The sequence below is a fragment of the Symphalangus syndactylus genome, chromosome 10 (assembly GCF_028878055.3).
Source record: "Symphalangus syndactylus isolate Jambi chromosome 10, NHGRI_mSymSyn1-v2.1_pri, whole genome shotgun sequence".
NCBI lineage: Eukaryota > Metazoa > Chordata > Mammalia > Primates > Hylobatidae > Symphalangus > Symphalangus syndactylus.
In genome coordinates this window covers 15,812,127-15,837,637 of record NC_072432.2, presented here as the reverse complement: position 1 = coordinate 15,837,637, position 25,511 = coordinate 15,812,127, and positions in this window count along the sequence as shown.

The window sequence follows — 25,511 nt, the reverse complement described above, 5'->3', positions numbered from 1 at the left end:
GGAGGTGGACTTTGCAGTGAGCCGAGATCACACCACTGCAATCCAGCCTGGGCAACAGAGCAAGACTCCATCTCGGGGAAAAAAAAAAAAAAACAGTGGATGCTAAGGCAGCGATTCTATGAAACCAATGTATGGCATTATCTTTATTTGCTGCCATAGTAAGCACTGGCAATATTAATATTAATGTACCAAATAGCTCCAGATTCCTCTTAGGCTGAAAATTATTTGTTTTCAAACAAATAAAACAAAAACCTCAATGAACTTCTTTAGATGTGAAAGTTCAAGTTATGCGGACGTGTTTTGGAAGGAGACTGGGGGCAAGTGCTGACTGATATTTCTTGTATAATGAATAAATAGGATTTTTTAGTCAGGAACAAACAAGAAGAAAACAGAGGGAGGGGTCAGTGAATCAAAGAGAAGCTCCATGGAGACAGGTGGTCAGAGAGAACTCCCAGGGTCAGGGTGGCCACGTAACAACATTCAATTTTGAGTTCTGGAAGGTATTTAATATAAAATACTGCATCCTCCCACCTGTAAATGCCTATGACATCGCATTGTGCCAGTTATATGTCAGAGAATAAAGAATTTAGTGTTCAGAATCAGCGCTGAGTGGAGCCACCAAGGGACAGTGGGCATGGCATGAGGAAAGAATTCAAAATTCAAAGTGATTGAAGAAAAACAGGACTTCAAAGATGGAGATGAGGAGGAGCCTGCATCCAACTCCCAGTTGTGTGCTGGAGGGAGCTCCTGCTTGCCCATGAATATTCTCAGGAATTTTGTAAGTCTGTTGTTAAACACAGCTATTATTAAAACTGCAATGAGATAAGGTCTCAGGCTGGGCGCGGTGGCTCATACCTGTAATCCCAGCACTTTAGGAGTCTGAGGAGGCGGGTGGATCACATGAGGTCAGGAGTTCAAAGCCAGCCTGGCCAACGTGGTGAAACCCCATCTCTACAAAAATACAAAAATTAGCTGGGCATGATGGCGGGTGCCTGTAATCCCAGTTACTTGGGAGGCTGAGGCAGGACAATTGCTTGATCCCAGAATGCAGAGGTTGCAGTGAGCTGAGATTGTGCCATTGCACTCCAGCCTGGGAGACTGAGACTCCATCTCAAAAAAAAAAAAAAAAAAGACATCATCTCACCCCAGTTAAAGTGGTTTATATCCAAAAGACAGGCAATAACAAATGCTGGTGAGGATGTGGAGAAAGAGGAATCCTCGTACAGTTTTGGTAGGAATGTAAATTAGTGCAACCACTATGGAGAACAGTTTGGAGGTCCCCTAAAACACTAAAAACAGAGCTACTATATGACCCAGCAATCCCACTGCTGGGGGTATATCCTAAAGAAAGGCAATCAGTATATTGAAGAGATATCTGCAGTGTTGCAGCACTGTTCACAATAGCCAAGATTTGGAAGCAACCTAAGTGTCCATCAATAGATGAACGGATAAAAAAAATGTGGTACGTATACATAATGGAGTACTGTTCAGCCACTAAAAAGAGTGAGATCCTGTCATTCACAACAACATGAGGGAAACTGGAGATCATAGGTTAAGTGAAATAACCCAGACACAGAAAGACAAACATTCCACAAATAAGTGAGAACATTACCTATCACTTTACATCTCACTTATTTGTGGGAATTAAAAGTCAGAGCCAGATGTGGTGGCTCATGCCTGTAATCCTAGCACTTTGGGAGGCCAAGGCAGGCAGACCACTTGAGGTCAGGAGTTCGAGACCAGCAAGGCCAATGTAGTGAAACCCCGTCTCTACTAAAAATACAAAAATTAGCCGGGCGTGATGCTGTGTGCCTGTAATCCCAGCTACTCGAGAGGCTGAGGCAAGAGAACTGTTTGAACCCAGGAGGCAGAGGTTGCAGTGATCTGAGATCGCACCACTGCACTCCAGCCTGGGTGACAGAGTGAGACTGTGTCTCAAAAACAAACAGACAAAAACTCCCAAAACAATTGAACTCACGGATATAAAGAGTAAACAAATGGTTACCAGAGTCTGGGAAGGGTAGGAGTGGGGTGGTGGGGAGGTAGGGATGCTTAATGGGTACAAAAAAAGTTATAAATGATGAATAAGATCTGTTATTTCATAGCACAACATGGCAACTATAGTCAATAATAATTGTACATTTTAAAACAACTAAAGGGTATAATTGATTATACTCAAGCACCTTAGTGTTACAACCAAAACCCTTAGTTGTAACACTGTGGATAAATGCTTGAGGGGATGGAGACCCCATTCTCTATGATGTGATTATTACGCATTGCATGTCTGTACCAAAACATCTCACGTGCCCCATAAATATATGCACCTACTATGTACCCACAAAAATTAAAAATTATATAAGCATAATTAAATAAGTTGTATCAAATAACAGAAGTAACAAACACTCAGAATATCATTTTCTGATTATTTTACTACGTTTTACCATTATACATGCTCTGAGGTTATTCATGCCAGCATATCCGTATGGTGGCAACAGCATATAACCGTGAGTGATGGTTCACCTATGGCATTTGGGTAGCATGAATTTACCATGGTGGGAGTATTTACACCATAGGCATTGGCAAACACTACCTGTTGGGCTTTCTGGTTGTGGGGAGCCAGGTTGTTAAATAGTTACCACTAACCGTTGGCCACTCCCCAACTCATGCACATGAATATCAAAAGATAAGGAGGTATATTATGGGGCCCAGGATATGATGAAGAAGGAATTAGAGAAAAAAAATGTCTCAAGGGAGCAGATGGCCTCTAAGGAAAGCTCAGTTACACGTGAGGTTCACGACTTCCCTCTGCACTTCCTTGCAGGGCTCCCGAATCTTCACACACAGCTCGATACCTGTGCTGTTCATGCCCCATAAATCCGAGTCCATCTGTTTCAGTTCTGGTATAACATCTCATTTCTAATCTTTACTTCTATTTTGGATACAGAAATGACGTACATATTTTTTATCCTTTCCTGAGTCTATTCAGTAATGTTGAGATAAACTGTATTTCTGACAAAGGAGATGATACATCTATATAATCATACTATTTTTGGTATTTTTTAAAAAGTTATATTGGATTCATAGCTTTATCATTATCTGGATTTAGATTACATCCCAAACATCATGCTTGTTAATCTAAATCTTCTTTGATTATGTTAGGCAGATAGGATAATAAGAGAGCTCCTAACAGATGTTTCATTGTTGGAGCAGTAGTGTTCCCGCCTGCATCATTTCTTCATCTTTTATTTTCCCAGTTTCTTGGCTAAAGTCACTAACAGCTTGCAAGTTCCAGCCTGTGTTGTTTTCTGGCTATGATGAAAGCAGGGACGCAGCTCCAGCTTCCTTACAGCATGAGATGATACACTGAGTAATTCTCCTGTTTTGTGAATTGATGATCTAGTTAGTATAGGGGTTGAGGGTGTGGGTTCTGGACTCAGACTGAGTGAATTCCTTCCAGTCCTCGTCCTGCCACTTTTTAGCTGGATAACCTTGGGCGTCTCTCTCCACCTGTGGTTTTGTTTCCTTGTCTGTAAAATGTGAATTAGGATGGTATCTACCTTATGGGTGGATTAGATTTCTGTGTCTGCCAGAACAAATGATGAGAAACCTGTCGCTGAATGCAAGAGAAATGTATTGTCTCAGAGTTCTGGAGGCCAGAAGTCCAAACTGCAGGAGTCAGCAGGGGCACACTCTCTCCAGAGGCTCTAGGGGACATCTTCTTTCATTCCCTGCCTCCTCCATCTAATGGTGGTGGCTGGCATTCCTCAGCTCGTGGCTGCATCACTCCAATCTCTGCTTCCATAGTTAGACTGATTCTTTCTCTTCTGTTGGCCTCCTGTGTGAGTCCCTTAAAAGAACAATTGCCAATGGCTTTAGGGCCCGTTGACTATTTCAGGACGATCTCAAGATCCTTAACTATATATGCAAAGATTTTTTTTTTTTCAAATAGTGTAACATGAATGGGTTCTGCGAATTAGAACATTATATATCTCTTTGGGGCACCATTCAACTCACTAAAATGGGGTTGTAAAGATTCAATGAGTGCATACAAGTAGAATAGCTGGAACAATTTCTTGCCTATAATAAAAGATTATTAAATATTTCTCCTTCCCTTCTCCCACTCTCCCTCCTTTTCTTTTCCTTCTCCCTTCTACTTTTTTTCCCCTTGGTTTTCTTTTCAATTTATTTTTTGAAGTCTTCTCATTTTCTTTAAGGTGCCATATTGAGTCCCAAGTCTCAGGATTCAGTTTCCACTGGGGTCTTTCATTGTTTCCCAACCAAAGGTAACCTCTGTTTTGATGTTGGGGTTTCTGGAGCAGGATTCTTCAAGTTCTACCAGTTGAGTTTGAGGGAGCATCTCTCTTGTCCCTGTTCCAGAGCCTCTCTCTGATGGCCTCCCTAAGAATGCCTGTCTTCTTGGCTGTCTGACCTTTTCAGTCTATTTTTCAGGTCCTGGACAACTACTCCTGACCTACAGTAGCTTGGACCATACTTGTGGATACCTCCAGCTATGATTTGAAATAACTGTATACTTTGCATTCCACATTCTGACTGTTCTTTTTCTTTTGGCCAGAACCAAACCTCCAGATGTTTCTGCTTGTCTGCCTTATCAGGGAGACACCAGTGGTAGTCATGATCTGAGTCAACTGTAACCCACACATGATGTATTTTTCCCTTCTGACCTCTCCGCTGTCAGTTCCAAAAGCTGGGCCAGCTAATTTAGTTCCTGACTTATCCTAGTAGGTGGGCCTGGGAAACCCTGGCTTCTTTGTCCATTCTGTATCAAGGGGCATCACACTGAGTGGGCCTGGACAATATTGAGATCCATCCAACGGCATGGCTAGGCTAATTTAGAAACAGATGAACATTTTGAATGAATACTTCAAGATTTTCTTAACATTTTGGGGGGTTGTTATTGATTGATAGATGAGAAAGAAGAAAGAAATCATCCACAACTGAGACCATTTGAATTTCCAGTTATTCATAAAGTCACACATGGATGAAATTGACAAACATGCCAATTTTAGAGGCAAGTTAAATTCAACTCCAAAATTCAAAGAATGAAATCAACTCCCTCCCCCTCAAAAAAAAATCTTAAGAGCTGATCTCTCCTTTTGTTTCCTTGTCTGTAAAATGTGAATAAAGATGGTATCTACTTCATGGGTGTCATGGGTAGATTAGATTTCTGTGACTTCCAGAACAGATGATGACAAACCTGTTGCTGAATGCAAGAGAAATGTATTCCCTCAGAGTTCTGGAGGCCAGAAGTCCAAACTGCAGGGGTCAGCACGGGCACACTCCCTCCAGAGGCTCTAGGGGAAATCGTCTTTCATTCCCTTGCCTCCTCCAGCTAATGGTGGTGGCTGGCATTCCTCAGCTTGTGGCTACCTCACTCCAATCTCTGCCTCCATAGCTACACTGCTTCTTTCTCTTCAGTTGGCCTCCTTTGTGAGTCTTTTAAAAGGACACATGCCATTGGATTTAGGGCCCATTGACTATTACAGGATGATCTTGAGATCCAACTCCCAAATTCAAAGAATAAAAAGAACTCCCCTCCCCACTAAAAGAAATCTTAAAAGCTGATCTCTCCTTCACAAAGCCATGGGAAAAACATACACTCTTGTGCTCCAGAATGGTCCTAGTCCTAGCATTGCATAACCTATGTACAATTTACTGATCTGAAAACATTCCTGCTGTATTTGCTGTTTCATGCATTTACTCATTCTTTACTTTAGATAGCAATTATTCACTGTGCATGAGTTCTGCGTTTTCAAGGGGTTATCTAGATACTTTACCTGACATTCATTTTGCCTTAAATAAAAAAAAAAAGACTTGAGATCAAATTTCCTCAAGGGCTCACTCCCTGCTGCACAGAAATGACTTTGCCTTAAAGTAAAAGTACATTACCTGAGGACTATAATGCATTAAGAGGGATTGTAGTAACAAGAAAAAAATCTGGTAGGATTAGCTCAGTATAATGCTGTATTGCACAATATTTCCAAGTTTAGTCATATTATACTACATTGAACTTTTCAGCTTATTGATTTTCTGTACATTCTTGTTAAGATGGTGTAATAGCTGTTCAGAAAAGTTCCAAATTGAAAAACTCTAGCTAGGAAAGTAACTCTTATAGATCTACTAATTAAATGTCCTTTCACTGGGAGGTAGGCTCCTCTATTCTGTATTAATTTTCTGGTCTTCTAGGAAGTTAATGCAACCTGTTTAATGAACGGAGAGGTGTGATTCACTTCCTACATTCTGGAAGACAGCTTCAAAAGAAGGCTTTTCAACTTCTTCTGTCATGATATCAGCAGGATATTAGTTTTCTGTAAACAGTGATAGAAGCCTCAGAGTCCTGCTAGGACTTCACAAATTATGACGGAGTATTTCTCTTCTCCTTCCAAAGTCATATGCTAGTTGTGATATTCTTACTGCATTTATGTTTATTCTGCCAACATCCTAGGAATCAATGTTTGAAATAGAGGCCTGATCCCTTGCCATTGTAACTTTTAGAGTATGGCTCAGCTTAGAGTAGCCCACAGTTTAAAATAACAGTAGCTAAAAGCAATTGAAGTTCATTTTTCTCTCTTGTTCTGGAAGTCTGGATTGAGGAAAATCTATTGAGGCATGGCACTGTGTGCTGTTAGGAGTCCAAAGTCCCTTGATTTTTTTTTTTTTTTTTTTTTTTTTACCTCTGCCATCCTCAACATGTGGCTTTTGCTTCATGGCCCCAGTTAGTTGCCCATGTTCCAGCCATCCAGTCTGCATTCCTGGGAAAAGGAAGGGGCAAAAAAGACATGCTTTGTCTCTTCAAATATACTTAGTGGAAGGCACACAGGACACATCTGCTAATACTTCATTGACAGGAACATGGTCACGTGATAGCGATTTTTTGTGAAGGGGAAATGGAGTCTTTGCTTCCGGAAACTACGTTCTCAGTTTGTCATTAACCTTTATTTAAATCATTTTAAAATGTACTTTTAAAAGTTGTCTTTATTATTTTTGAAATGGAAACGAAGTTATGTAGTAAACAATGCAGTAATTGCAAAATAAAAAAACGAAACTAAATTCTTCCTAAAATTCCAAGAAGCGTTGGCAGTAGTTTAGGGCAAATACTTTCAGTTTAATTTCTTTATAATAATTTCAATGTAGTATTTGCAAACATAACAAAATATCTTGAATTTATTTCCATGTTGGTATCCACATGTCTATGACATTCTTCTTTAAGGCAATATAGTGTTCCATTGTCGGGCCGTACCATAATTTCTTTAACAACATGGCCCCTATTCATAGTTTGGTTTTTTTCCCCTAATTTTCTTCTGTTATGACATAGTCACATTAACCACGCATGCACAGATGTTGTTTGGGTATTTGTTAACACAGCGAACGGTCTGAAATTTTACCTTACTTTAAGCCAACAAGTTAGCCTGACACAGCTTCCTTGATGTCAGCAGAAGACTCCAATCTCCTGCATCAAACAGAAAGGATTTTATCACTCACAATACCGTAGCCAGCAGACCTCCATGCTAACACCAGTTCCCCTTCCTTTGGACATCATTTTGACTGCAGGACCAGGCAGCTTCTGCTCATGCACTGGGTTTGTGTCAGAGTTGAGGAACCCCAAACCTAGGAAACCCCAGTCTTTTAAAAGAGCCACCATCAAGCCTCTCCCATCTTTGCCCCAGAGGGAGCCATTATCTTTAGCATATTGGTGGGCAAACAAATCTGCCTTCTCCTGGAAACAATCTGTCTTCACTACACAAACATCCCTGAAAAGATAGTCTGAAGCAGAAGTTGCCAATGTCTCTGTTTATAAGATGTGAAGAAGTACAGAGACCCGTGGAGAACTGTTTCCCAACAGTATGGATTCTCTCACAGCAAAGAGTTCTGTGCCTGTCTTGTCTCATTGTCACTTCCCTATAGGTAGCCTCTGTCAGGTTGTCCTCCCTGAGATTCTGGCTTTCCTGATGAACATCAATGACACTGTGGACTGGGTGACAGAGAAGGCAAGTCCAGGAAGTCTTCTTTTCAGAACCAGTTTAGAGTTCCCTGGACTAAATCACATCACATTCATACATAACATGTGCCAGAAAACCTACTAACCAACCAACCAACCAACCAACCAACCTCAAAGTTCAAGATGAAAACATCTATTCCCATACACAGCTGTCTATCCATCCATCAGCATGTGCTTAATGGCTCTCTTCCCTGGGTTTACTTTGTGGCAGGCATCATACTGATAATGCTATTCATTCTTGGTATTAGCATAGTGATATGGTCGGGCTGTGTCTCCACCCAAATCTCATCTTGAATTGTAGTTCCCATAATCCCCATGTGTGGTGGGAAGGAACAGGTGGGAGATCATTGAATCATGGGCAGTTTCCCCCATACCATTCTTGTGGTGGTGAACAAGTCTCATGAGATTTGATGTTTTTATAAGGGGAAACCCCTTTCACTTGGTTCTCCATTCTCTCTTGTCTGCCACCATGTAAGACATACCTTTTGCCTTTCCCCATGATTGTGAGGCATCCCCAGCCATGTGGAACTGTGAGTCCATTAAACCTCTTTTTCTTTATAAATTACCCAGTCTTGGGTATGTCTTTATCCACAGCGTGAAAACAGACTAATTCACATAGAGCAGAACAATACATAAAACAATTCCTCTTCTGTTTGAGGCTTAGTTATATGTTATGTAATATTTCAGATTTACAGAACATTTTACATTTACAGAACAGGAAAACACAGGAAGTCAAATATAGCTTGTGAAATGTATTCCAAGACCAATTTAAATTTATCATCATCATCATTATTATTAGAGGCGTATTTGCTAGTTTGTTTTGTTCCACTAATGCTCATAATAGAAGCCACTTATAAAATTGTTCCTGAGAGTGCCTACTTAATTAAGATTTAGATTTTCCTTCTTTTCTTATTTGGTTAAAATATTATAAATCAGAATCATGTTCTTCTCTCCTTTTCAGGCACACACTCATATTTAAATTCTTGTGCTTGTTGAATTTTTCCTTCTACAGGACTTCAGTTTTCCATAACTGGAACATTTATTTATTTAGACCAACTTATCTTTCTAGATAACTCATATATAGATGATTAGCTTTGTTTTGTTTTCCTGTAGAATTGCTGAGAAGTATGTTTTATCTTTCTTACATGACCACATCAATGGCAGTCCCTCAGGATTTAATTCCTCTCTGATGTTTACTGGATTCTTCTAAAATAATTGTTCTCTAAGTGTGGTCCCTGGACCAGCAGCAAGAACATCACCTGAGAACTTGTTTAAAATACAACTTACAGACCTACTCATGCCACAATTCTAGGGAGGGGATCCAGTAATCTGAGCTTAAACAAGCCCTCCAGCTGCATTGAAGGCTACCAACCCTGTGAGAACCACTCTCTAAATCAGAGGATCTCAACCTTGCTCGTGCAGGAGAATTACCTGGGGAGCTTTAAAGAAATATTGATGCCTGGGTCTTCACCCCAGAAATTCTGAATTAATTAGTCTCAGGTGAGGCCAGAGAACTGGGGATTTTACTAGCTCCCCAGGTGATTATAAAGTTCAGCCAAGGTTGAGAACCGCTGCTCTAAATCATTCATAACTTCACATTATATTTGCCAACTCCAGGTTCTTGGAGTTTTTTCTTTCCCTAAGGGGCTATGCCATATGAGCAGATAGCAAGGCTCTGGTGAATTAAATATTACCTTGTTGTGAGTGGATTTAGATATTAAATGAAATGTGACACTGCATCTTATCATTTCCTTTGGTTTTGTTTATCATACATGATGAGCCTTTGAACTCGAAGCTGAATTAATTTAATGCAATGTTTCCTTTTGAATCTGTTGGATTTTGTGTGTTTCAGGGTGACAGGCAAAAGGAACATCTAAATGCTCTTCCTGTGATCTTTGGGGAAAGCACCCGAGTAGAAAGAGTGTCCACGGTACATTATCCACGTAAAGTGAGTTTAATCAGTCGGAATTGATTTGTTTAAGTTACACTTACATGTACAAAAAGAAATGTTCCAGACTAAATAAATTCAGTATTAAAATTGCCTTCACCCTCCATACCTAACCAATTTTTATCACTGTATATGCTACCAGTTAGATGCCACTTGGGAAAGAAAATGTGATCCTTCAGCTAGCAAATGAGGGGAGACAGTAAGCAGTAACTTCTTCTTGGTTTCAGGGGAGAGGAATATCTTAGGAACCTTTCCAGACATAGATTAGAAGCACTCCCAACTCACTTTATAATAGCCAATTAATCATTTTCTCCATACTCAGCCAGGTGTTTAAATCGTGCCTTTGTCATATTAACAAGTGACATACTTCTTTTCATCTTCAATCTTATTTTATATATGGAGAGAGCTCGGGGGTGACTGTCCTTTGTGAGTCAGGTTTGATACTGGGAGATCCCTAGATGTCCTTTGAAACTGGGCATCCATAGGTGTCATTTGGATGAGAAGATTCTAAAATATTCATGGCCAAGTGACAGCCTTTCGCCACCTGAAGCTAGATGGACATATTCACTGTCACACACAGCAAAGCCAGAATGGCTCCTGGGATCTTGACTCACAAAGCTCTGTGGTGATGGCTAACTGACCACAGTGTTCCAAGGTGTGAGACTGGTGGACCAGCAGCAAAGGCACGACTTGATTTCATAACAGAAACAAGAAATCAAGGACAAGGAAGCAGAAGGCAGATATCAACTGTTACAGTTTGAAATCATGAGCTCTTCTTCTGATTCTAGACCTGAGCAAATTCTCAAACCCAGAGCCCTTCTGTTGAAAGAGAATCTGATGCCCCAAAGGAAGAGCCCTGATATGTGACAGAAAGCATATAGAGTACAACTTAACTTCCCCAGTCCTTCCCTAAGGCTACTTAGCAGACTATCCTAGGGAGAACTTTGATGGAAGACGTAAGAGTTCTTCTGCATAGATTATGTAGCCTGATAAATGTGAAGGTTTTATAGCTATAAATAGTGGATCTCATGATTAATTTTATGTCAGCTTGTCTAGGGTATGGTGTTCAGTTGTTTGGTCAAACACTAGTCTAAATGTTGCTGTGAATGTATTTTCTGTATTAAATTTCCACATTTACAATTAGTTGACTTGAAGTAAGACATATTACTTCCCATAATTTGACAAGGCCTCATCCAATCAACTGAACACCTTAAGAACAAAAACTGGGCTTCCTGAGGAAGAGGAAATTCTGCCTCAATACTGCAACATAGAAATTCTACTTGAATTTTGGAGCTGCCCTACACATTTTGACTTGCCAGGCCCACCATTGCCTGTGTGTATCAGTTCCTTAAAATCTATTTCTCCTCTTATCTATCTTTTATTTGTCTGTTCATCTACCCACCCATCCATCCATCCATCCATCCATCCATCCATCCATCCATCCGTCCACACTATTTGTTCTCGACAATTTTGACCAATACAGTAGATAAAAATCTAGGTAGGGGAGTGGTGGTAGAGAACTACAGGATTCTGAAGCTGGCCCATATACTTTTTTTTTTTGAGATGGAGTCTTGCTCTGTCACCCAGGTTGGAGTGCAATGGCATGATCTCGACTCACTGCAACCTCCGCTGCCTCCCGGGTTCAAGTGATTCGCCTGCTTCGGCCTCCCGAGTAGCTGGGACTACAGATGCCCGCCACCACGCCCGGCTAATTTTTATATTTTTAGTAGGGAGGGGGGGTTTCACTATGTTGGCCAGGCTGGTCTCGAACTCCTGACCTCGTGATCTGCCTGCCTTGGCCTCCCAAAGTGCTGGGATTACAGGTGTGAGCCACCAGGCCTGCCCCGGCCACGTAGTTTAATAGGCAACTACTGACATGCTACAGGCCCCTAAGAGATAATGAAGACTGAACCAGGCAACATGAATCGATGATGGCACCTGAGTAATTCATCATGAGCTGGTATTGGCATAACCCTAAGTCATAAGGTGAAGTAGGCACAATAGTGATCCACTATGCAGTGGAAATGATTCATTCAGAATTGGTTCCAAGCAGGTCCTGAGAGTACACATAAGTTACAGAAACAAGCGGCTCAGATTCCATGTCTGATGTCACATTAATGCCTTACCTCACTTTACACCATTGCCAGCTGATAGGCAGGTGAGCTTGTTTGTTAATGCAAGGGAATAAATAGCTGCTATTGCACTAATGACCTATCAGGGGTGCCCTTGAAATATGGTGATTAGGATAAATCTTCTCAGTAGCAGTGCTTTGAGTAGTAAGTCTGATCATGTGTTTTGTTTGGAGGGAGTTGTCCGAGGTAGGAATACACATGGACTCCAGGGAGTGGTGAGTGGCTTGGAGAGGAGAGCTGATGAGAGGTATGTGGATGGACCTATGACATGAACACAAAGTGTGCAGAACACTGTATTGCATGTCAGTGGCCACGAAAGAACACCTATTCCCAAGAAGAGGCTGGAAACCAGGTGAACAAGATGTCTCATTTAGGTGCCTCTGCTCTCACGTCCCGTTTGTTTGTCCATAAACAGAGGAGTCATGCTGGCAGGGATGGAAGCATGGATAGCCTAATTGCCATCAACTGTATCTCACCGAGCTTATTCTAGCTGCCATTGCTGCTGAAAGTCCTGCCCCTACAATCCTTCAAGGAGACCATCTGGGCACTTGGTGACAAGCTGCTAACATTAGACACCATCAACTTTTCTATGATTCATCCTTATTGAGAATGATCCATATCTTAAGTATGGCTTTGTCTCCCCTAACTGCAGTGACTGAGCCACACTGTCAGACAGCTCAAGACATCCACTGTACACCAGAGGAGGAAGGGCAGTGGAAATATGACTGTGGGTTCCACTGGTCTTCCCATAAATGACTCACCGGAAGCTGACACCCTAATAGAGCAACAAAGGTATCTTCTTAAGGGCAAAGCTAAGCCACAGTATGGAGAGGATACCCTGTGAGATGGAGTGCTATCACACAAGATGCTGTTATATGGTGCTGTGTCACTGACAGTTAAAAACCCGCATCTGGGAACCAAGGAAGGAAACAGAAGTTGATCCTCTCTCTATTAATTCTAATCAAGTCACTTGGAGACTGTGCTTGCCATTCACGCAACTCTAGGTGTTTCTGGATTAGAGATCCTAGTTCCTGATGGGAGGGGTATACTTCCTTCAGGGGACACAAAAAGGATTCCAGTAAACCTAAGTCAATTACCACAGGGCGATTTGGGGTCCTCATGCCAGTAGTAGAGGGACAAAAAAAAGAATTACTATATTGACAGGAGGAATTGATGCTGATTATCACAAAGATAGAGGGTCACTCCTATAGTATAGGGGTAGAGAGAAGAAAGTTCAGAATCCATGACAGTTACTGGAACACCTCCGGATGCTTTCATGCCTGGTGACATCTGTGAGTGGTCAGTTGAAACAACCACAGCCAAGAAGCACATGATGGCCAGGGGATCAGGTTCCTCAAAAATAAAAGTCTAGGTCATCTTGCCAGACAGGTAACCTAGACCAACAGGAGCAGAGCTGAAGGTTGGAGCGAACTGGAATGAGTAGTAGAGGAGGAAGATGATGAATATCACGTGTTGACTCAATGCCATAGCTTATCCCATGAAAGCTCCTCCAGCTATAAAAGTTTATGGTTTTACTTTTGTGTGTTTGTCTATTTTTTAGAAGTTGTGTCTGGCTACTCCCTTGAACCAGCAGAGACAGATATCAGGACAACACGGACTTAACATGGAACACAGGATTGTAAATCAATAAACTAACACTCTGGAAAATGAACAATAAAATTATTATTATACAATTACATATAAAAATTGAAATGCTATGTAAAAATATAAATTTAAATAAAATGAAAAAATAATAAAATTTGTCTTTAAAAATATGTAATTCATTTCCTTTTCATTTCACTATTCAGAAAAGTCTAAGTGTTAAACATCTGGATGTATAAGAAGCTATGACCCCTATCATGACTATATCCTGCTTAATAATGCTGATGATTAAAAGTTCCTAAAGTTTCATCCAATCTTCAATCTTAGACTCTAAATTCTTCCTCTTATGAGTTATAGTAGCTTACCAATTGATTAGTATTCATTTAATTTTCATTCTGTGTTTGTGTACTGTAATTAAACTCTCTTCCGTCATCTCCAGTAAGTAAGTTTAATTATTAAGCAAAAGTGAAAAGACAATATTCTGGGATTTTCGTTATTAAAAGTTGTTCCAAGTCCGTGTTTCTATTTCTTACATAGACTGTTTTAGGTGCTGAGAACCTAGGATTTTATTTTAAATGCTTCTTAAAATCTTGCAGATGCTTCTTTCTGCACCCACTGCTCTTGGTATATCCTCTTTCCTGAATTATGATAGCAACCCAGTAGCTGGTTTTATTGTCCAGAGTCATCTCTGTCTCAAACCCAGCCTTCGTACTGCTACCAAAGTACACTCTTATATAAAAAGAAATCTGAAGGCGCTGGTTTTGTGCCATAAACTTTCAGGGACTCCCACCATCCTGTAAATTCCTCCGTGTTTTGACCCTAAAATACTTTGTCACCTTCATCTGCTACCATAAATTACTTCTCCCTTTTATGTCTAAAAATGTTCTCAGTATCACAAAGGATTGTTTCAGTGCCATATCCAGACACACCAACTATATCGTAACTGTCTGCTTATCTTCCTTGTTTGCTTTTTCAAGGAAGTTTCTCCCTTTCCCTTATGAACAATAATTGTGCACTGGATTGAGCCATATCTTGGAAAGATGTTAGCGTGCCAGTAGACATTCTTGATACTTAAAGCCTTGGATGAGAGGCAGCCAACATACAATTGGGAAGAACAGACTTGTGACCAAAGGAGTAGCCAGATAGTATAGTAGTGTTTTTAATTAATCAGCAGTCAAGAAGATCCAATGTGAGTTTATTAACTGGGTGATATGAAGATCCAAGCAAACCATGGGTTAGAATGGGAAATAGAAATCCACTCCTGAGAGAGGAGCTGCCATTCTTTATCCTCTTTATTTAAGTAAGAATGTACAAGATCTTGCCCCAGTGGTCAGGCAAGACTGGGGAAAGGTGCAATAAGAGAGGGAGGCATGTGAGGCTGAGATGCCTGAAGCTGTTCCAACTGGACCAAGTCACATTTTCAAAGGCAAGTCTTTTCAACAAAATCCTCTAAATGATCCTCAAAGACCAATGAGCCGATTAGGCAACGGAAGTAAAGATGGTATTTTGGAGTTTGGTATATTAGATAAAAACCCAACCAATATTTGTAACCTGTTTATATGGCCATTGGTTTTGACTTTTTGTTAACAGAAAAAATTGCTGATGTCACCAGCTGCTCTTTGGCCAAAGACGCTGTGTGGTCCAAGCTCAGTAGCAAATGACCAACATCCCCACATGGGCTCAGTTACCTGCAGCCTGTCATGTCAGCACAACTGGCCATTTACAAACCAGTGGGGGTTTCTTAGGAGTTTGTTTATCTTTTAATAGAACCAACCGCCTGGAGTTGAATTGTCTGGGCTATAAATAGAGAAATAGTGCACAGGATAGTTTCACCATTAAAGAGGAGAAGAACATTAGATGGAAAAAAAGAAGCACATTTTTATATTACTGCTTTATAGGACCTGGGTAGAGTTTTTGGAATTTTTACCCAGTTAGCTTTGCAACTGAAAAAGAAAATAATGGTTAACAGTACCAGCATGTTCCAAATACCTAGAATCTGCTGAATGTCATTTTGTAATCTCTGGAGGTCAGAAAAAAGAAACCACGGTGGGATGTTACCCTTGTCAACCCTAATGGTAGTACAACAGACTGATAACCTATAAAGCAAAACACTGTAGTAACCTCCTGAGGTTACTAGCAGGTGGAGAACGCTCTGTTCTGCAGAAACCAGCTGGGTACAGTTCAAAGCATTCACAAATTCTTTATAAGGATGCCTTGTGTTATCGGTAGGGCCAAAAATGTCTCAATCAGTGCACATTTCTATAACAATGACCAAACTCTTGGGTAATATGTTCCTGAAATGTGCAGTAGACTATCCTCACAATTTTATGAATTAGCTGAAGTGAAAGATTAGGAATTTTTCATTTAAATCTATCTACCAGGGATATGTATCCAAATGACTGGGTCAATCCAGACTAATTTTGTTTTTGCTACACTGCATACATTCTCACAGTCTTATTTTTGAAGAAAATTGCAGTCACATATTATTCCTATCAATTTTTCTCTTTATATTTGCCGTATTTACTTTTTCTGATAAAATTTAAACACTGATCAATTATGATGCTCTCAGCAATACTGACCTCACACACTGACCCTATTTGAATTATACATTTACATAATACAAGTTATTTACTTATATAATTTTTTATAACCTTTTTATTTCTTGACCAATAGGAAAATTTTTAAAAAATTTTTTACCTGGAGTAAAATTCACTTTTTCTGGTGTTCAATCCTAAGGGTTTTGATAGACACGTAGTCATGTAATGATCACTACATTTCCATATAGAACAATCTCTCACCCGAACGTTGCCTTTTTGATGCCCCTATGTGGCCAGTTTGCTCACCCCTCACCAAATCCTGGCAACCACCACAGTAGTTTTGCCTTTACCAGAATATCATGCATAATAAACCACAGGCTATTTAGCCTTTGGCGTCATGCTTCTTTCACTGAGCAAAGTACATTTAAGATTTATTCACGTCACTGCATGAATCAACAGCTCATTCATTTTTACTGCTGCATAGTATTCCACTGTATGCATGGAAAACATTCATTTTCTATCCATAATCTTTTCCTTGATTTAAGGACATTTGGATTTTTCCAATCAGCAGTAATTATAAATAAAGTTTCAATAAACACTTGTGCCCAGGTGTTTGTGTAAAAGTAAGTTTCCACTTGGCTAGGGTAAATATTGAAGACTGGAATAAGTGGGTCATATCATAAGTGTAAGTGTAGCTTTGTAAGAAACTGCCAAACTGTTTTTTACTATTGCTCTACCATTTTGCATTCCCACCAGTAGTGTAAGAGAATTTCGTTTGCTCTAAATCTTTGTCAGCATTTGGTATCGTCAGTGTTTTTTTTTTTTTTTTTTTATGAAATGTGTATTTCACTGTTGTTTTAATTTGCATTTCCCTAATGGCTCATAATTTTGAGCATCTGTTTATGTGCTCATTTTCCTTTTATTTTTTTTATTTATTTTTATTATTATTATGCTTTAGGTTTTAGGGTACATGTGCACAATGTGCAGGTTTGTTACATATGTATCCATGTGCCATGTTGGTTTGCTGCACCCATTAACTCGTCATTTAGCATTAGGTATATCTCCTAATCCTGTCCCTCCCCCCTCCCCCCACCCCACAACAGGCCCCGGTATGTGATGTCCCCCTTCCTGTGTCCATGTGTTCTCATTGTTTAATTCCCACCTATGAGTGAGAACATGTGGTGTTTGTTTTTTTTGTCCTTGGGACAGTTTGCTGAGAATGATGGTTTCCAGCTTCATCCATGTCCCTACAAAGGACATGAACTCATCATTTTTATGGTTGCATAGTATTCCATGGTGTATATGTGCCACATTTTCTTAATCCAGTCTATCGTTGTTGGATATTTGGGTTGGTTCCAAGTCTTTGCTATTGTGAATAGTGCTGCAATAAACATACATGTGCATGTGTCTTTATAGCAGCATGATTTATAGTCCTTTGGTTATATACCCAGTGGCTGGGTCAAATGGTATTTCTAGTTCTAGATCCCTGAGGAATCGCCACACTGACTTCTACAATGGTTGAACTAGTTTACAGTCCCACTGACAGTGTAAAAGTGTTCCTATTTCTCCACATCCTCTCCAGCACCTGTTGTTTCCTGACTTTTCAATGACGGCCATTCTAACTGGTGTGAGATGGTATCTCATTGTGGTTTTGATTTGCATTTCTCTGATGGCCAGTGATGATGAGAGTTTTTGCATATGTTTTTTGCCAAAAGAACAAACCTGGAGGCATCACGCTACCTGACTTCAAACTATACTACAAGGCTACAGTAACTAAAACAGCATGGTACTGGTACCACAACAGAGACATAGATCAATGGAACAGAACAGAGCCCTCAGAAATAATGCCTCATATCTACAACTATCTGATCTTTGACAAACTGACAAAAACAAGAAATGGGGAAAGGATTCCCTATTTAATAAATGGTGCTGGGAAAACTGGCTAACCATATGTAGAAAGCTGAAACTGGATCCCTTCCTTACACCTTATACAAAAATTAATTCAAGATGGATTAAAGACTTACATGTTAGACCTAAAACCCTAAAAACCCTAGAAGAAAACCTAGGCAATACCATTCAGGACATAGGCATGGGCAAGGACTTCAAGTCTAAAACACCAAAAGCAATGGCAACAAAAGCCAAAATTGACAAATGGGATCTAATTAAACTAAAGAGCTTCTGCACAGCAAAAGAAACTACCATCATAGTGAACAGGCAACCTACAAAATGGGAGAAAATTTTCGCAACCTACTCATCTGACAAAGGGCTAATATCCAGAATCTACAATGAACTCACACAAATTTATGAGAAAAAAACAAACAACCTCATTAAAAAGTGGGTGAAGGACATGAACAGACACTTCTCAAAAGAAGACATTTATGCAGCCAAAAAAACACATGCAAAAATGCTCATCATTTTCCAGCTGTATGTCTTCTTTGGTGAAGTGTATGTACAAATATTTTGCCCATTCTCAAAATTTTTTTTGTTTGATGTTTTCTTGTTGAGTTTTGAGAGTTCTTTATGTACTCTGGATACAAGTTCTTTGTCAGAAATTATTTTCTCGATTCTAATTCCTTTGACTTTCTATATACATTTTATAATTGCTGGTGATATTTACAAGAAAATCTGATGGGATTTTGCCTGGGATTGCATTTAACCAATTGTTCAGTTTGGGAAGATTGACATCATAACAGTACCGACTCTTCTGTGCCTCAAACGCAGTTTGTATCTCCATTTATTTAAATCTTCTTTGATTTATTTAATTGGTGTTTTGTAGTTTTTAGCATAGAAATCCTACACATTTTTAGATTTTCTTATACCTAAGTATTGTTGTGTTTTGGTGTTATTATACATAAAGTTTAACTAAAAATTTTAGATTTCCAATTTTTCACCACTGCCATATACATTTATTTTTGTATATTATCCTTGTATTCTGTGACTTTTCCAAAATTCACTTAATAGTTCTCAGAGTAATTTTATAGAATTTTTTAGAAGTTTTAATATGGCTTATTACACTGTCTAATGCTCCCAGTATGATGTTGAATAGGAGTGGTAAGAGAACATTTTTGCCTTACCCACGATCTTAAAAGAAATTATTCAGTTTTTCCTCATTAAGCTTACGCTCTCTACTGATACAAATGGATGCTTTTTATCAGGTATACTTCTGATAGTTAAACTCTTCATCAGGTAAACTTCTATTCTCAGTTTGCCATGTTTCTGGAACCCCCATTGAGGTGACTTTTCTTCTTCTTTTTTTTTTTTTAACACAGGATTTCTATTTTAATATACCACTCTCCTCACGCCTATCAGTAAAATAATGACCTATAAAATAGTCAAGTGTGAAACAGAACATGAACAAGGAAAAAAAAATCCACGCAAAAAAAATCATGGTGGCAAAGCTACTAAATTATGTTACAACAAGTAGTATTGTAGCACCATAATTGAGGGCTCTGTAAGTAGCATCTTTTTTTTTCTACAGTAGATTCTGGTTGATCTTATGATGCCGGTTACCATTTGAAGTAGAATTTCTACTTGAACACCAGCTCTGTCGCTACCATTATTACCAAAATCTCCACGATTGACCAGCACTACTTGTTTTAAAAACTCTTTTATTTATTTTGTTTCAGACTACTGCTCTGTGAGACAGGTACAGTAGATATGATTGTTAGCATTTTATGAACAAGGAGGCTGACACTCAGTGCTATTTAGGTAGGCCACGTGGTTAGCATTATGACATGATGCATCCCCAGAGCAATAGCTATCAAGCTGCTTGCTTCCTACTGCAGGGCTGATGCTCCAAATAAAAGTAAATTCGAAGCTCTTGTAATAATTTTTGAAACCGCAACTACAAGAACTTATTGAAATACAAAATAACATTGAGTTAAAACAAAGAAAATTTGAAACTTTTAAGTGACTTCATTTGTTATCTATAATGCCAAGAAACACCTTGAGCAAGAACTACCTTATGACAAAGAATAGTAGATAATATAAGTTGAAACACTTTAAAATGAAACTGCAATTGAAATTGTACATCTATTTTTAGGCACAGTAAAGTGATTGAAGAATGTGTATTTTTGTTGTTGTTGTTCATTTATACTAGCATTAACTTTTTTTCTTTTCCTGAATACATCACAGTTACAATGGATATAAACTGTGACTGTTTTTTTTATATACTTTAAGTTTTAGGGTACATGTGCACAACGTGCAGGTTTGTTACATATGTATACATGTGCCATGTTGGTGCGCTATACCCATTAACTTGTCATTTAACATTAGGTATATCTCGGCCGGGTGCAGTGGCTCACGCCTGTAATCCCAGCACTTTGGGAGGCCGAGGTGGGTCGATCACGAGGTCAGGAGATCGAGACCATCCTGGCTAACATGGTGAAACCCCATCTCTACTAAAAATACAAAAAATTAGCCAGGCGTGGTGGCGGGTGCCTGTAGTCCCACCTGTACTCAGCGGGCGCCTGTAGTCCAGCCTGGACTCAGGAGGCTGAGGCAGGAGAATGGCATGAACCTGGGAGGCAGAGCTTGCAGTGAGCCGAGATCACACCACAGCACTCCAACCTGGGCGACAGAGCGAGACTCCGTCTCAAAAAAAAAAAAAAAATTAGGTATATCTCCTAATGCTATCCCTCCCCCCTCCCCCCACCCCACAACAGGCCCGGGTGTGTGATGTTCCCCTTCCTGTGTCCATGTGTTCTCATGGTTCAATTCCCACCGATGAGTGAGAACATGCAGTGTTTGGTTTTTTGTCCTTGCCATAGTTTGCTGAGAATGTCCCAGCTTTATCCATGTCCCTACAAAGGACATGAACTCATCATTTTTTATGGCTGCATAGTATTCCATGGTGTATTTGTGCCACATTTTCTTAATCCCGTCTATCATTGTTGGACATTTGGGTTGGTTCCAAGTCTTTGCTATTGTGAATAGTGCCACAATAAACATACGTGTGCATGTGTCTTTATAGCAGCATGATTTATAATCCTTTGGGTATCTACCCAGTAATGGGATGGCTGGGTCAAATGGTAATTCTAGTTCTAGATTCCTGAGGAATCGCCACACTGACTTCCACAATGGTTGAACTAGTTTACAGTCCCACCAACAGTGTAAAAGTGTTCCTATTTCTCCACATCCTCTCCAGCACCTGTTGTTTCCTGACTTTTTAATGATGGCCATTCTAACTGGTGTGAGATGGTAACTCATTGTGGTTTTGATTTGCATTTCTCTGATGGCCAGTGATGATGAGCATTTTTTTTCTTCTTAAGCATGTTATAGTAAATTACATTGACTGAATTTTTAATGTTGAACCGGTCTTATATTCCCAATGGGACAATTTTAATTCATAGGAATTATTTGTTCTTATCATCACTAACTTTATTTACTTTCCTAAAGTTGAAATATATATGTATGTAGGCATATATATATATATATATATACACACACACACACTTATTTATTATATATATAATGCATATATATTTAGGGTTTATAAAAGGCAGTTCAGTTCCTTTAATTAAATTAAAAATTAATTTAATTTGAACATCCTTAAAAATATCTAGTCTACCTCTTATCTACCTAATCAATTTTACTTTTTTAAGTTATTTTTTAATTGACATATAATAATCATATGTATATATGGGGTACATAATGATGTTCTGATATACACAATGTATGTTGATTAAATCAGGGTAATTAGCATATCCATGACCTCAAACACAGTATTTTTTGTACTAGAAACATTCCAACTCCTCTCTTCTAGCTATTTGAAAATATATTATTGTTAACTATTGTCATTCTACAGTGCTATACAGCATTTGAACTTATTTCTCCTATCTAGCTGATAATTTTATATCCTTCAATGAATAGCTCTCTATCCTCTGCTCCCTCCATCCTTCCCAGGCTCTAGTGACCACTCTTTTACTCCTCTCTTCTGTGAGATCAACTTTATATCTTCCACACGTGAGTGACAATATGCAATGTTTATCTTTCTGTTCTTGACTTATTTCACTTAGCATAATGTCCTCCAGGCTCATCTAAGTTGCTGGGAATGACAGGATTTCATTCTTTTTATGGCTGAATAGTATTCCACTGTGTATATGTACCACATTTTCTTTATTCATTCACCTGTTGATGAACAGTGAGGTTGATTCCACATCTTAGCTATTGTGAATAGTGCTGCAATAAACATGGGGTTTATTGCAGATGTCTCTTCGACATATTGATTTCATTTTCTTTAGATATATATCCAGTAGTGTGTTGCTAGATCATATGGTAGTTCTACATTTAGTTTTTTGAGGAACCTTCATATTGTTCTCCATAAGGACTGAACTAGTTTACATTCCCACCAACAATGTATAAGAGTTCCCTTTTCTTTGCACCCTCACCAGCATTTATTATTTTTTGTGTTTTTGATAATAGCTGTCCTAACTTGGGTGAAGTGATACCTCATTGTGGTTTTTGGTTTGCATTTCCCTGGTAATGAGCTATGTGAAATATTTTTTCATATCCCTATTGAACTTTGCCTGTGTTCGACCTCACAATGGCTTGTTATTCATTTTATACTAATTAGCTGTTTCAATTCAGTGTTTATTAAACACATAATATGTTGAAAATATGAACTAGACCCAAGTGTAAAGGGGAAACTTTATCCTTAGTGAACTTATTCAGGCTTGAGGTATAACCAATATGCTCTGGGCATGTCGAGAAAGGGCATGTGAATCAGTGTGTGTGGTGAGTGAAGGCTTCTTGGAGGAGGTGGCTGGAGCTGAGGCTTGAAGGAAAGGTCTACATAAATGTAGTATACATGTTACCACCTTCTCCCCTTACCTAACATTACTTATCCCGTTTAAGGCCCTATGGAATGAGAAGTAACTTTATAACTCACCCAGCCCTCCACAGTTGACTGGATCAGAGCAATGAATCCACTGCCTGGGATAAGGCGTGTCATCCTCTTCCCAGTAATATGAGGAGTGGTCCAGTCCTTAGCATTGGACTTGAAATCAGGAGGTTATGGTAGACACAGTGAGTTGGCTTCCACCTGTTACTATGTGTGAGTTAAACAATCAACAGGAAAATCCCATCTTTAATGAGAGCAGGAAGAGAAGAAAGATGCAGGACCCCTAGGGAAGGGAATGGAGAAGCTGAGAAACTGGGCTTCTTAGAACCTGGTACTTTTCTAGTTCCTATAAGGTCCACTTGAACTTCACTTTTTTTTTATTTTTTTATTTTTTTTTTATTTTATTTTTTGAGATGGAGTCTTGCACTATCACCTGGGTGGAGTACAGTGGCGCGATCTCGGCTCACTGCAACCTTCACCTCCCGGGTTCAAGCGATTCTCCTGCCTCAGCATCCTGAGTAACTGGGATTACAGGCGCCTGCCACCATGCCCAGCTAATTTTTTTTTCTTGTATTTTTAGTAGAGATGGGGTTTCTTATAGGCATGTAGTTAATGTCGTGGATTGCACTTTTATGGATATGAACTAGAAGGAATTGTTTTTCCAGGGGCAAATAGTAGTCACTGACATAGAGCTGTTCCACTTTGCTTACGGCTGCAAAGTGTCCAATATCCAACATACCCACTCTGCTTACATTTGGCTTTAACTTTGCATTCAGAGGGATGTGCTCTATCATGCAGGCTGGTCTTGAACTCCTGACCTCGTGATTCACCCACCTCGGCCTCCCAAAGTGCTGAAACTACAGGCGTGAGCCACCACACCCGGCCTGAACTTCACTTTCTTAAGCTCATTGTATGACTTTATCACAAACTTAACTTTTTATTTGGGCCAGTTAGGGAGGATTTCTGAGCCTTGAAAGCCAAAGAGCCTTGATTATGCTTGACATTTAATACCAGGATTTGGATCAACAGACCCTCGAGACAACGTGGGACTGATTGTGCCATCAGGGTGGAATGGAGCTGGCAGGGGACTCACATTGGTGGGGAAGCCAGCAATAGTAGTTTGCTAGGACATTATAGAGCACATCCCTCTGAATGCAAAGTTAAAGCCAAATGTAAGCAGAGTGGGTATGTTGGATATTGGACACTTTGCAGCCATAAGCAAAGTGGAACAGCTCTATGTCAGTGACTACTATTTGCCCCTGGAAAAACAATTCCTTCCAGTTCATATCCATAAAAGTACAATCCATGACATTAACTACATGCCTATAATAAAGAATGATAATAATAATAGCTATAATTTTTGAGAACTTGTTTTATGCTAGTGATTGTGCCAAGAGCTTTACTCGTTCTACCTCATTTAATCCTTACGAATTTCTTATGAAGTAGACGTAATGAATTTTCCATTTTATAATCGAGGACACTGAAGTTGAAGCAATTGAGCAACGTGCCCAAGGTCACAAAACTAGTGGGTGATAGGGCTGAGTTTGGAACAAGGTTCTCATCTTCTGATGTAGTTTGGATATTTGTCCTTGCCCAAATTTCCAGTACTGGAGGTGGGGCCTGGTGGGAGGTGTTTGGATCACAAATGGTTTGGGCCATCACCTTGGTCCTAAGTGAGCTCTAGCACTGAGCTCTTGTGAGATCTGGTCATTAAAAGTGTATGGTGCGTCCCCCTACCTCTCTCTGTCTCTCTCTCTCTTACTTTCTCTCTTGCCCCTGCTTTCACCATGTGATATGTCTGCTCCCCCTTTGCCTTCCACCATGAATGTAAGCTTCCTGAGGCCTCATCAGAAGGTGAGCAGACACCTGATGCTATGCCTCCTGTATAGCCCACAGAACCGTGAGCCAATTAAACCTCTTTTCTTATAAATTACCCAGCCTCAGGTATTTCTTTATAGCAATACAAGAACTGCCTAATAATGTCTTCCATATCTTCTCAAGCATGAATAATAGTTATTTTAGTTTTCGGAATATCCTATACTCTAGATTTCATGAGGGCAATCCTTATTTAATGTCTTTCCTAAAGATTTGTGTGTTCCTTAATGTCTCCTTTAGACTTTAGACTGGGGCAAGGGGAGGGGTGTCAGAAAACTCTGTGGAGAGCCAGATAGTAAATATTTTAGGTTTTGTGAGATATGTGTTGCTACTAACAGCACTCAACTCTGTTTTGTGGACCTAAAGCAGCAATGGCAACATAAAATGAGCATGGCAGTATTCCAATAAAACTTTATTTATTGACAGTGGGATCTGAATCTCATACAGTTTTCTCATTTCAAGAAATATTACTCTTTTAATTTTTTAAAGCCATTTAAAAATTCTTAACTCACAGTTTATACAGAAACAGGACTGTCATCGTTTGCCAACCCTTGTTCCA